The sequence below is a fragment of the Dermochelys coriacea genome, chromosome 1 (assembly GCF_009764565.3).
Source record: "Dermochelys coriacea isolate rDerCor1 chromosome 1, rDerCor1.pri.v4, whole genome shotgun sequence".
Lineage (NCBI taxonomy): Eukaryota > Metazoa > Chordata > Testudines > Dermochelyidae > Dermochelys > Dermochelys coriacea.
In genome coordinates this window covers 254,924,553-254,937,584 of record NC_050068.2, presented here as the reverse complement: position 1 = coordinate 254,937,584, position 13,032 = coordinate 254,924,553, and the positions used below count along the sequence as shown (strand labels likewise).

At 41.9% G+C, this 13,032-nt stretch overlaps 1 protein-coding gene across 2 annotated transcripts in view; it reads right to left on the bottom strand.

Annotated features, from left to right (window-relative positions):
• The window catches only part of BTBD11 (BTB domain containing 11), a 269,640-nt gene that overhangs the window by 212,466 nt on the left and 44,142 nt on the right, over positions 1–13,032 (bottom strand). The window contains exon 1 of one of the 2 annotated variants that reach the window (XM_038403518.2): positions 4,569–4,812. The exons of the other annotated variant lie outside the window; for it this stretch is intronic. The gene's annotated coding sequence lies outside the window, so the exon portion shown is untranslated. Of the gene's footprint in view, positions 1–4,568; positions 4,813–13,032 lie in introns of those variants that run through there. 2 annotated transcript variants of the gene reach the window in all.

Sequence of the window (13,032 nt, the reverse complement as noted above, 5' to 3'; positions counted from 1 at the left end):
ATACTGTGGGATGGGAGGGTGCAGGAGCAGGGATGGAAAATTTGGCTTTGAGAAGTAAAGACACAGGTATCAGGCTAGCTTCCTGATGTTTGAGGGCTAGGACTAAGGCATTGCTTGGCAGGAAAGTCTGTGACACAGTTTGTATAAAAAAAAATCATAGCATAAAAGACAAGACAAGACTTTTTTAAAAAAAGAAAACACTAGTACATTTCACATACCTCGCTAGGTAGCAGAAAAGGGGGGAGGAGCATTAACTTTCAGGACATTTATGCCAGAGCTTCTCAGACTTTTTCCTAATGTGGACATCTTAGAAGAAAGATTGTCCTCCCATTCCATTCACAATCACACAGAGCATTTCCCCTTCCGTTCATGATTGCACAGACATCTCCTCTCCCTGTGGTGATCAAACATCCCCCCCACACACACACTTTGGCCAGTACATCAACACAATTCTGTAATAGGAAAGTATTTCGGATGATCTATTCAAAGACATCTTGGATGTGGATGCCCCATTCCCATTCATTCTAATGAGGTGTCAAAATCTCATAGGCAGCTTTAAAAATACCAGGTGAACATATTTTAAACTATTTTTAAAGTGGTGTAGCAGCTGGAAACAAGGAAAAACAGCACCATATGCCAGCCAGCATTCCAAAGACAGCCAGCAAGTATTCCATGGACCACAGCTTGGGAATCACTGATCAAATCATTAACCCACTGTTTGTATCAGCACACCCATGGCAAGTGGAGATGACTGTCTTTTAAAAGGTTCCTGGAATGCAGGGAGTTAGAAGGTTAAAAGCTGATTTTTCTTATCCTTCATTTCTTTTCTTGAAGGAGTATGTAGGGCCAATGGGAAATAACTGTTCTTTGAACCCAGGTGATTATGGCATGTGTGTCTATAATTGGTAACAGGAGTGCTAAATCTTGGGGGGGTGTTCTCTCTCTCAGGTGGCCATCTTTTCTTTCTTTCTTGTCTCTTCATTCCATGAAAGAAACATCTTCCTATATGGAGGAGCAACGGGCTTAGAGCAGGAATTCAGTTCTGCCTTTAAGGAAGCTAGGAATCATGGGATATCTGATTCAGATGTAAAGTCTGCTCTCCCCTCAGCACTGGCTCAGTCTGGTGAGGGCTGTTGACATGTGCAGACCGAAAGGTAGTCACAGAAAGGGATTTCCAATGGATGTGCTGACATCAAAGAGGAATGCGAGGAGGGGGGCAAAGGCACTGATCATTTCTAGCTTGCTACTTTATTTATTTTTGTCTCCAAGGATAAAGTTTTTGCTTTGTGTTAAACAAATTGTTGAGTCAAGAATCTTATCTCCCTTTCTGGGCCCTCTCTCACAAAAGCATAAGGAGAACTGCCAAACAGTTGTAGCAACAACAAGACTGGTGCAGAAACTTTACTAATACTGTTATTGGCATTTGCATAAAACATTTAACAACATCACAGGAAAAACAACAAGTCATACTGAGTTAACGTTTGCTTCTCAGAAGCAGGGCCAGGTTCTGATAAAAAACATTTTCTGTACAAGACAGGGACCAGCACCCTGTATAACTGAGTAACCAGGGCTAATTATTTAACTAGGACTAGAATGACTCACTAGTTAATTACCCTTCACCTACCCTCCATTAAGGACACACAGGGCAGGACTTGGCCCTTAAGAGATGTGGCCACACAGGGATGAATGAAGGAGTGGTGCTGACTATACATTTGGCACTAGATGCACCATATCAGTACCCATGGATGGGGGGGGGGGGGGGAAGAGGAGGGGACCTGCTTCCTGAGCACCTTATTGCTGGTTTGAAAAAGAACAGCAGATATACTTCGCTGGGGGCACAGCCACATCCTTTAGCTGGCCAGTCTCTTTTTCCTATTTAGGAGGATGGGCTCTTCTAGCAGTCTTGATTGGTGGATATAAATCCTTCCTTGCTGCTTTGTGGATATACTGAGGAAAGGGGAAGAAAAGCTTCTCAGGCAATCTACCTTTGTCAGTTCACTTACGCAACACAGGGGTGACATTTGGCCCACAGTCACACTTTCAGTTGGTATCAAACACTGTCTTTTAAGGCTCAGAAGGAAGAGCGAGTCCTCCGAGTACCTCCATGCAATGCATTGGCATGAATACATCCCCATGAATAGGAAGCAGGAGGTCAAAATATGCTTTCCTTTTTCAGAGTTTCAGTCAAAATGGTAAAAATTGTATTTTTTTCTCATTTTATGCAATTTCCAGAGCTCAGTGTTAAGCTTCTTAGGTGACAGCGGAATGTGCAATAATTTCATGTATGATTTCCAGCCTGAGAGCGTATCCTTTGAAACACCATAAAAAAATTACAGTGAATCTAGGCACTCTTTTGTGCAGCTCTGTATAAACCAGTTTATTTTACCCCCAATTCACAGGAATGCTCAACATGCCCATTTTAGAACACGGTTAATGACCCTAATGCTCTTAGACATATTTTTTTTACAGAGTCTTGGAAGGAATATAGCATTTGCTTGTTTTGCAATACGTCAAACTGCACGCTCATGTTTGATTTGTTATGTGCTGACATCCTTGGGCTTTCTCTGCATTCCTGCTTGTTCTCATTGTATATTTCTGATTGATATTATCTTCACCCCAAACACATTAATATTTACATGCATCTATGTTAATTCCAACCTTGACTTTCTACATTTTTCTAACCTTTCAGTCCTCCTGCAATTTCAATCCTGCTGCCACTTTGCAGAAATCTTTCCTCGTTTTATATCAGCAGACAACTGAATTAATATACAGTTTATTACTACTACTTCTTCCAAATCATTTATTAATGAATAGACAGTTTCACAGAGGCATCTTCAACATTATTTCATGCTATATGACCATGTCTCAAGATTTATCAGAGCTTGAGCACAGATCTGCTCAAACTATGTAACCAATCCATTTAGTGCTATAAGAATTTTTTTAATTTTATGTTTTGTGGAATGAAAAGTACTGCAATTCTTGGCATGAAAGAAAATCATAATTTGGGGGGGGGCTTGTTTGTTATAATTTAAGCTTCTATCAGTCTGTGCCACTCCTTGAAGCATTTTTATACTATACTATATAAAAATAAATTGTATTTACTATCTGCCGACTCAATCTGTGTACCAATAAACACCACAAACCTGTCACTCTGTAGTCTCATAGGGCCAAATTCTGCCCTCAGATGTGACTGCAAGGCAGCCACTGACTTTGATGGTGTCCTAATAGCAAATCTGAGGGCAGATTTTGGTCCATAATATTGCTTTCCTGAACATTTCAGACAATCATTCCATCATAGTTCCTTAAAGGCCAACGCCCAGATTTTTTAAGGTGTTTAGGCAGTGGTGGGCAACCTGCGGCCCATCAGGGTAATCCACTGGCAGGCCGGGAGACAGTTTGTTTACATTGACAGTCCGCAGGCATGGCCGCCCACAGCTCCCAGTGGCCGTGGTTCCCCGTTCCTGGCCAATAGGAGCTGCAGGAAGCAGACAGTCAATGTGGATGGTCAGCAGATTACCCTGACGGGCCACGTGCAGCCCATGGGCTGCAGGTTGCCAATCACTGTGTTTAGGTGTTGCTGTGCTCAGTGTGGCAATGCCTAACTGATTTAGTAGTCATCTAAATCTCATTTTCAAAAGGGATTTAGGCACCTCAGAGCCTAAAACTCATTAGCTGCCAATGGGATTTAAGCTCTTGAGTACCTAAATCCCTTTTGAATATTTAGGCTCCTAAATCAGTTAGGCAATTACACTAACAGCAGCAACATCTAAATACCTTTAAAAATCTGAGCTCAAATGACTAGGCGCTTTTACCAACACTTTCTTAGATGAGTCATACCTCTGAATAACGCCTTTTTTCTTCTTATCCTCGAGTTCAGCTCTTAGGATTCTTATTTCATAACTGGCCAGAAACAGAAACCTGAGAGGACATTTCGAATATCATGCAGTTTTTCTGAAACAACTAACGTTACTGTTTCACAGATTTTTCTCATACATTTTTTGTAATGTGCTGTAAATTACCATCACTTGGGTTTTGGGCTCAAGCAGGGTCAGTCACACTGGAAAGATTTGGAGTGTACAAGTGCTGAAGTAATAGGGAAAACAGGGATTTAAGAACCCAGCACATGATACTCTGCTCCTAAAACAAGAATTGGAGCATCAGCTGAGATAAAGAGCATGGCATGCACACACATCCAACAAAGCCAGTTTACCAGATGGAGGCTCAGCTAACTGGGTAACACCATTCTAGTATCTGGCCACCAGCTGGCAAACATTCATTAGTTTAGTTCTAGTATCTGGATATAGCAATGCTCTACTGCTTCACAAATCCTCAGTTTTACAGAGTTGCAGAAGACAGAGAGAAGTGTGCTAAGCCCTCATCCACCAAAGTCACTTTCCTTTAACAATCCACTGAAGAGGCTGTGTAGTTGCACTTATAACATAGCTTCTTTAAAAAGGAAATCCATCTTAAATGTGACATTGTATTATTGGAGAGTTACTGAGTGAATGACCTATTAAACATTTTAAATCTGAGCATTAGTTGGCTGGTTATAGGATACGTAATCTTACCTCTAGATCCCAAATTCAAATCCAGCCCAGAGCAGACACAACCAGAAGTCACTCCCGCAAGATGGCTATTCAGTGGCTTTTTCAAAGTGGATATGTGGTTCCAGAGGTCTATGTCATACAAGCTAACGCAGCCACCAACCCTACTGACAGTCCCTGCAGAAAGGTCTGTGATGGGGTGTGCTCCCTGCACTGGCCCTGGCCCTGGCCCTGGCCCTGGAGCTGAGTTAGGCCAGATGGGCCTAATCAGCTAATTAGGCTGCAGACAGGGGAGCTTTAGGCTGGAGGCAGCTAAGCAGAGAGAGGTTCACCTGTGCAGGTACAGGTGGTGCCTATATAAAAAGACAGGAAAATAGAAATGGGGGGTGGACTGTTGGAAAAGGTTGTAGTCACTCCCTGGGGAAGAGGGAGGAGTGTTTGAAGGCCACAGAGATGAGCTTCCTATTCCCTGGGAGGTGGGAGTGAAGAGACTGGCAAAACCAGAGAAGCGGGGAGGGTCAGGAGGTAATGGAAGTGGCTCAGGGAAAAGCAGCATGGTACAGAGAATGTATCTTGGCTGCTGAGTAGCGGGTCCCTGCACGGGAATCTGGAGTAGAGGATGGGCTTGGGTTCCCCTGCCAGCCATTTTGGGCATGACACCGTGAGGCAGTGAAGTTGAAGACTGTCTGAGACTGCTGGAGAGCAGGAAACTTGATACACTCCCCCCAGGGATGGGAAACCACAATAGTGACCTGGCCAAAGGGCTGAGTCACCAGGAGACAGCTGCAGTTCCTAAGAGAAAGAGAAGGGCTGCAGAGGAGAAACTGATGAGGTGTAAACGCTGGAAGGGGTGGTGGCCTGACCAAGCTAATTACCTGTAGGTGGCAGCATCCAGTAGTGAGAAGAGCAAACCCATCACAAGGTCACAGACAGATTGTACATGGAAAATGAACCATCAGAGTGGCCAAGGACTGGATGGGCCGAGAGACTGAACTATTCTCACCTCCTACATTCCAGAAGCCTTCCCTCGAGATTGAGTTTGAGGCACTCTGATGGGCCAGTCTGGTGAGGGGATGCTTACCTAGCTACTGCTTGGACTGGGCAAAGAGTGGGTTTGAGACTCATAATCAGTTGATCTAGCACTTTTCAGTTAAGTTCTTACATGCTCAAACATGTGCAAAAAAAAAAAAAACAAAAAACCCAGATCATGACAGATGAAGAAAGTACTTGAAACAATCTTGGGGTTCATAAATAACAAACCAGTGAATGAGAAAGGAATGAAACTTTAATGAAACAAACTGGAGAGCTTCTATAGTGAGCTGCTCCACACAGCCATGTGGTGTTCCCAACCCGGCTGTATCCAGGGCACATCTCCTAATTCCAACACTCACAACACTGTCCCTGATGAGGGAGTGTCTCCAAATCACAATCTTTCATAAACATCATTCTACAGTATGAATGTAGGTTTTTAATCTCCAGATCTAACCATCAGCTACAGATTTCCACTGTTGCATAAGGTTATTTACGGGTTTTCATTTACATTTTAACAAAGAGTAGAATCACGAGATTTAAGTCAGAGGAAGAATTTAAAAAAAAAGTTAAAATTAGAGTTCAAATTCTACAGGGTAAATTAGTTCTCCAAGGTTCTCATACCACATGAGCACTCCCAGGTGCGCTCTCATACAGCACACAGGGCCCACTATCCACATTAGATACATACATTTTCTGGGATGCTATATGCATTCTCTTTTGACACTATCAGAAACCAGCGTGTTTGAGCAAGGATTGTGTAAGTGGATGTGGTTCCCCCTGGGAAAAGAGGAAGTTCTGGTAAAACCTGCCCACAAGAGCAGAAGTGTTGTTTAAGACACAACAGAATTTACAGCAGCAAAGGGGAGGGCAGGGCAGGAGTGAAGCATGTTCCAACAGGCAAGTTGGAGGGAATCACTGCGTGTTTTGAAATTCAAGTGGAGATGGGGATGCCTGGTTCACTACAGGAATTGTTGCAGCTCTGAGCTCATGTCAGGCTCACTGACAACCAGTAGTAATTTTATTAAGATAATGTTGAAGTAAAAAGAAAACGGTACAGAGTTTAGGCATAGAAGTTTCTGGTTATCAGGGAATAAGGTACAGATTATCAAGGTATGCGAAATTCAGTTTAGGAGCGGGTGGCGTAAGGAATACATAATCTGCAATCTCCCTGATTGGGGGTAAAAGTTTAATGGGTCAAAGTACAGACACTGAGATATGGAGGTATGTTGTCCATATAATGGCTATGTTCATTGTGGAGTATAATGAGCGGATACGATGATGAGGATGGATCTACCCTCATTTGGTGGGATTTAATGTTCAGTGAGCGTATGGTTCCAGTTCATATGGTCCAATGGAAAAAGTCTCTCAGTCCCTTTCCCATAGTTGATGCATGATGTCGTACCGGCTCACACCTCCTGGTATTGTCAGTGGCCGATGATGTGTTCGATGTAGATATCCCTGGACCATCGGATTGTGTCCGAGACTATGAGGCGCCGCATGAGCCGTGCGTACCGTCGACCGATCCCGCAAGTCCGCTACTGCTCCCCAACTTACCCAGCCAGAGGAGAGGTCCCCTGCTTCCTGCAACTCCAGTCCCCAACTGACTCCACACAGTCACCCAGATGATAACAGGGTCTGGGACACAGGCAAGAATTATTTCAGAGTAGCAGCCGTGTTAGTCTGTATTCGCAAAAAGAAAAGGAGTACTTGTGGCACCTTAGAGACTAACAAATTTATTTGAGCATAAGCTTTCGTGAGCTACAACTCACTTCATCAGATGCATTCAGTGGAAAATACAATGGGGAGAATTAGGTGCAGGATCTAGCAAAACCCCTTAGGGGGCAGAGATATTCTCCAGTGTCCTTGTGTTGTCTTATTTTCCCAAATAGCAGGACAGGATGATCTTGTGGCAAAGCACTGGACTGAGACTCAACAGATCCAACTTCAATTCCCAGCTCTCCGACAAAAGTGACGCACAGTCACACAGCAAATCTCTGTGCTTCAATTTCCCCATCTTTAAAATGGGGATAAAAACACTTCCCTAGCTCACAGGGGCATTGTGAGGAGATCTCCATAAACATTTGGAAAGTTCTCAGATCCTGTAGTAGTGACAAGTAGTGACCTCAGAGCCATCAGTCACTGCAGTCTCTTCTATCACCTACAGAGATACAGACAGAGCCATTCTTTGATTTGGGAGGGCTGTCACACTTTTCTTTGGGGGAAAAGTACTTCAGCCAGGGAGAAGTTGTATGTGGAGCTAGGGAATGCAGTGAGAACGCTGCATCAGCACAGGTTTTAGCTATCACTTTAGTAAACATCTTGTTTCTGGGATGAGGAGTAACTAGCCTTAAAGAAGGACTCTCACAGACTTTGCCTTGGGTAGTTATAAACGATAGCGGTGTTACAGAATGAGGGAAATGATTCATTTCTGAAAATCCACATACAATATTCCATGAGTCACAGTAAATTGCTCTGACCATTGAACCATCTTCCAGTGAAATCCCTTTATTCAACCACTCAGAACAATTCCCTTTAAGCAGAAATATTACTGTAAATTGCTGTTCCTATTACAGGAAAGGAACTAAGCATCATACAGCTTGAGGACATGATGCAACACTTCTGTAAAGTGCTTAGCCATTGAAGCAGCAAGCACACTGTAAGAACCTTGATAGATTAGATTGTTTCCATTGCATCTATTTGGGCTTTTCCATGCTATTTCTATTATTATAAAGACCAGAACAAAAGCCTAGATTCAAAACATTCTCATACTTGAGGAACAATCCAAACACTCTACTTCATGGCTGATTCAAAGCATTACACACTCTCATATACCCCGACATCTCCTCAAAAGCCACTGAATACAATAGGTTTCAGAGTAGCAGCCATGTTAGTCTGTATTTACAAAAAGAAAAGGAGTACTTGTGGCACCTTAGAGACTAACAAATTTATTTGAGCAGAAGCTTTCATGAGATACAGTCTCTAAGGTACCACAAGTATTCCTTTTCTTTTTGTGAATACAATAGGACTGCCTTAAAAGCCACAACACTCAAAGGGTTATTAGTCTGTAACAGATAGATAAATATATTGACACAGCTGGTAAATGGTGTGTAGGTGTCAAGTGAGTTCAGCACAATCTAGACCAGTGGTTTTCAATCAGGGTACATATACTCCTGGGGGTATGCAAAGGTCTTCCAGGGGGTACATCAACTCATCTAGATATTTGCCTAGTTTTACAACAGGCTACATAAAAAGCCCCAGCGAAGTCAGTACAACTAAAGTTTCATGCAATGTTTATACTGCTCTATTTTCTATACACACTGAAATGTAAGTACAATATTTATATTCCAATTGATTTATTTTATAATTATATGGTAGAAATGATAAAGTGAGCAATTTTTCAGTAATAGTATGCTGTGACACTTGTCTTTTTGTCAGATTTTGTAAGCAAGTAGTTTTTAAGTGAGTTGAAACTTGGGGGTACTCAAGACAAATCAGACTCTAGAAAAGGGTACGGTAGTCTGGAAAAGTTTAGAGCCACTGGTCTAGACTTCCAACAGATCTTCATAACATTCCTTTGTTACTAGGCTGAGAACTAGCCCACAGACAGAGTTGATTGTATTGCTACAAGGTATCCAAGTGCAGCTTCAAGCATAATTTTCATTCATAAACTGCTTTTTAAAAAAGTGACAAAAGAAAAGAGCCATTCAGACTAAAAATAACAAATTATTACATAAATGCCATGTGAATTACCTCGGTATCCCTACAAAGCAGATTTGTTTTCTCTTATTTTTTGGAGTGAGCTGTGCATTTGCTATGTATAGCTAGCCATAGCATACATAGCTGCCAAGTCTGAGCACATCTGGTTTAACAGCAGAGACATAAAAATAAGACAAAAAGAAGAGAGCACTAAAAACAGTGACCCAGCTCATGCTTATTAAAAAAAAAATCCCACTTCCCTATATATAGGTTGTGCAACCTGCACTAAAACATAATTTAGCAAGATTTCAAAAGAGATCTTGTGTCAGATGGCAGCCTCCTGGAACAAGCAGAGCAGGACACAGTGGATAACAAACATCTAGATCCTGAGACCTAATACTTCCCCCCGCCTCCCACTGACACCAACTTGCTGTGTGGCCCTGAGATAGTTATTTAATCTCTGCCTTCGCTTTTCTAGCTGTAATATAGGAATAATACTTTCTTCGCAAAGGTATTGTGAGGTTAATTTTATACTGCTCTGAAAAATGTCAGATCTATATATGTCCTATCATCACCATCTGGCACCAATGGGAAATTTTAATTACCAAGATTGCTGCTGGGAAACACATTCCATTCAGAAAAATATAGGTAATCAAAGAACTTTTTGATGTGTGCAGATAATAATTTGTTTCAAAGAACAAGGAAGGCGACAAGAGGTGAGGCAATATGGAAGTTGGTTACCAACCAACAGAAGAGTGTTTATTATGTTCTTGGAAGAAAAGAAGAATCTTGGATCCAGTTTCACTTGAACTAAATACTAACGAAGACATTCATAATCAGTAATCAGAAAAATGAACTCTTCACTGAAACAAAATTTGGGGAACTAGTGGGCTGTATTTCAAAAGAAAGAATGGATTGTCCCAAAGGTGCAACATAAAGGTGACACATGAAAAAGCAATGCCATTGCTAAAGAGAAACAGGAGGGTCAAGGAAAGACTGAGCTGGCTCTTGGCAGGAACCCATTTTAGGGTTGAAGTGAGAAGAGAAATTATACAGGAAATGGAAAAGGCATAAAATAACAAAATCTGAGCATAAAGTGGAGGGGAAACATTATAAGACATAAATTAAAGTTTTTTTTAGCTCAAAGGGTAAAAGGAAACAAGAAAGATTTTATAAATACTTACAGGAAAAGAAATGCTGTGAAGAGAATGGGTCCATTGTCATACAAGGCAGGGGACCAAATAATAAGACTTCTGGATAGCTGAAGTATTCCACAGCTATTTCTCTATATGTTAACAAAGGATAAGAAGAAGCTGCAATTCATGATTTGGACGAACCAGGACAAAGTGATCAATAAGGGAAAGAGAAGAAATAGCTGTTTAAAATCAATGAGCCAAATTCTTCTTTAGTGAAACTGTATTGACGTCAATGGAGTTACACAAAGGATAAATTTAGCCCCAGTTTTATAAATCACAACAAGACCAAATTACATGCATAGAAAGGATCTAAAGAAACCACAGAACCAATAAAGAGTGTTCTTGACATTCATGGAGAGCTGATGAAGTACTAGGGTTTTGGGTAAAAGCAACATGTAGAACAAAGGAATTACATTAGAAAAGGGTCAAAGCAAAGAGCCAGGAAATAGCTGATCAGCTGTTACATTAGAAAAAACAGAGGATGCAACATGAAAACACTTGAGAACAACACGATGAGTAGCAGAAGTCCAGAAAGAACACCTCAGAGCAAAACAAACCTGCAGCCTGAGAAAATTGCATGGGGGGGTAGAAAAAAGGGCACTTAATTTATCTAGACTTTAATATTACTTATTTATATAGCATCACAGACATCCACAGAAAAATATTGCTTTTGATGACATCCCACAAAAGGACAGAGACACTGGAAAGAAGCTGGGACAAATTCTGTTCTCAGTGACACCAGTATAAATCTGGAATAAATTCACTGGCTGCAGTAGATTTATACCAACATAAGTGAAAGCAGAATTCAGGCCACTGACCGATTCTTCTTCTTCTTTCTTAGTGGATTGCACTGCTTGGGAACGGGGCTGTCTTGACAGCCACAGAAAATGGAATCCTCGACTTGCCCACAGAACAGGAAGCTGCAGTGCAATCTTCTCTACTCTGCCATAGAGGGATCACAACAAGGAGCAAGGCAGTAGATTACTCTCCAAGCACATTCAGCCCTCAAGTTTCTCTGCCTTCTAACAGCTTACACTATATATTATGTTCTGGATACCACTACCATATCAGGATATCAGCATGCTGTTTATCCTGGATGATTGATAGCAGAAATATTGATTGCACATCCAAAGCATGACATTTGAATTATTTCTGCAGGGCTCACTCAAAAGCTCCTAGAACTTACAGGATATGTTCACATCATATAAAAGCCAAGCAGGGCTTGTTACAATAGCTGTAAATCAAAAGATCAACCAATATGGTAATTTGTGTTCCTTGGAATAGTATCTTCATTTCTATTGTGCTTTTAAACACACACACACACACACACACACACACACACCTTGTCAAGGCAGGGATGGGAACATGGGTTCCCGCTTCTCTTTAGATTTGACAATCCTCTTTGGAGTTATTGGCTCTGATTTGCATCTTGCTGGTCTGAGATACCCATCTCCCAGGGGATTGCCTATGAGGGTTCATTTCAAGGATTTCTATCCTAAACTTGATTCTTTTTTTAATATGTCTTTCTAGTTGTCTTGATCCACAAGCAGCAGGACAGTCCTTTTGGGTCCTAAAATATTCAGTACAACTTGGAGCAACTTTTTCCAGAGCAACCCTCTGGGTAGCCCATACAGGATGAGATACAGCTTTTTTCATGTTTTGCTTCTCACGGGCATTTTTGGAAGTGGGGGAGAGGGAGGGAAGAGGAGGATTAATCTAATCCAGGGGTCGACAACCTTTCAGAAGTGGTGTGCCAAGTCTTCATTTATTCACTCTAATTTAAGGTTTTGTGTGCCAGTAATATAATACATTTTAACGTTTTAGAAGGTCTCTTTCTATAAGTCTATAATATATAACTAAGCTATTGTTGTATGTAAAGTAAATAAGGTTTTTTAAATGTTTAAGAAGCTTCATTTAAAATTAAATTAAAATGCAGAGCCCCCCAGACCGGTGGCCAGGACCTGGGCAGTGTGAGTGCCACTGAAAATCAGCTCGCATTCCACCTTTGGCACACGTGCCATAGGTTGCCTACCCCGATCTAACCTTTGAGTTGCATGAAAAGTTCTGAGTGGCCTAAAAGTTGCTCTCCCTACTGCATAGAGCCTCAGAGTACCTGTTCCTGCCATGCAGCAGGTGAGAGGAGTGCTGAAAAGAAGACTTGATCAGCACCCAGCCAAGGCAACTCGTGAAGCCCCCAGGAGGAGAGTGAAAGAGAACCCTTTGTTAAGCCATTGCTACAGTGGTCAGTTGGGCTCCTCAGGGATTGCCCTCTGAACTGGGGGATAACTTGCCTGCACAATATTAACAGCTGGATCCATGCGCTTGGAGCCACAGAGAGAGAAGCATGCTTTTTGGCTGCTCCTGCCCCACTGTCCTTGGAAGTGGGATCAGCAGAGCTCCCTGTCATGGGACAGTGAAAGATTCACAGAAAGTCTCATCCTTCTAACACGGAACAAAGAACTTTAATACAATAAGGGAGAAGAGTCTTATCCTTAAATCTACTCGGTCTCTGTTTCACTGCAAAGTTTCTGCCTAGAACCTTCCCCAGCTCTCTCCTATCTGAT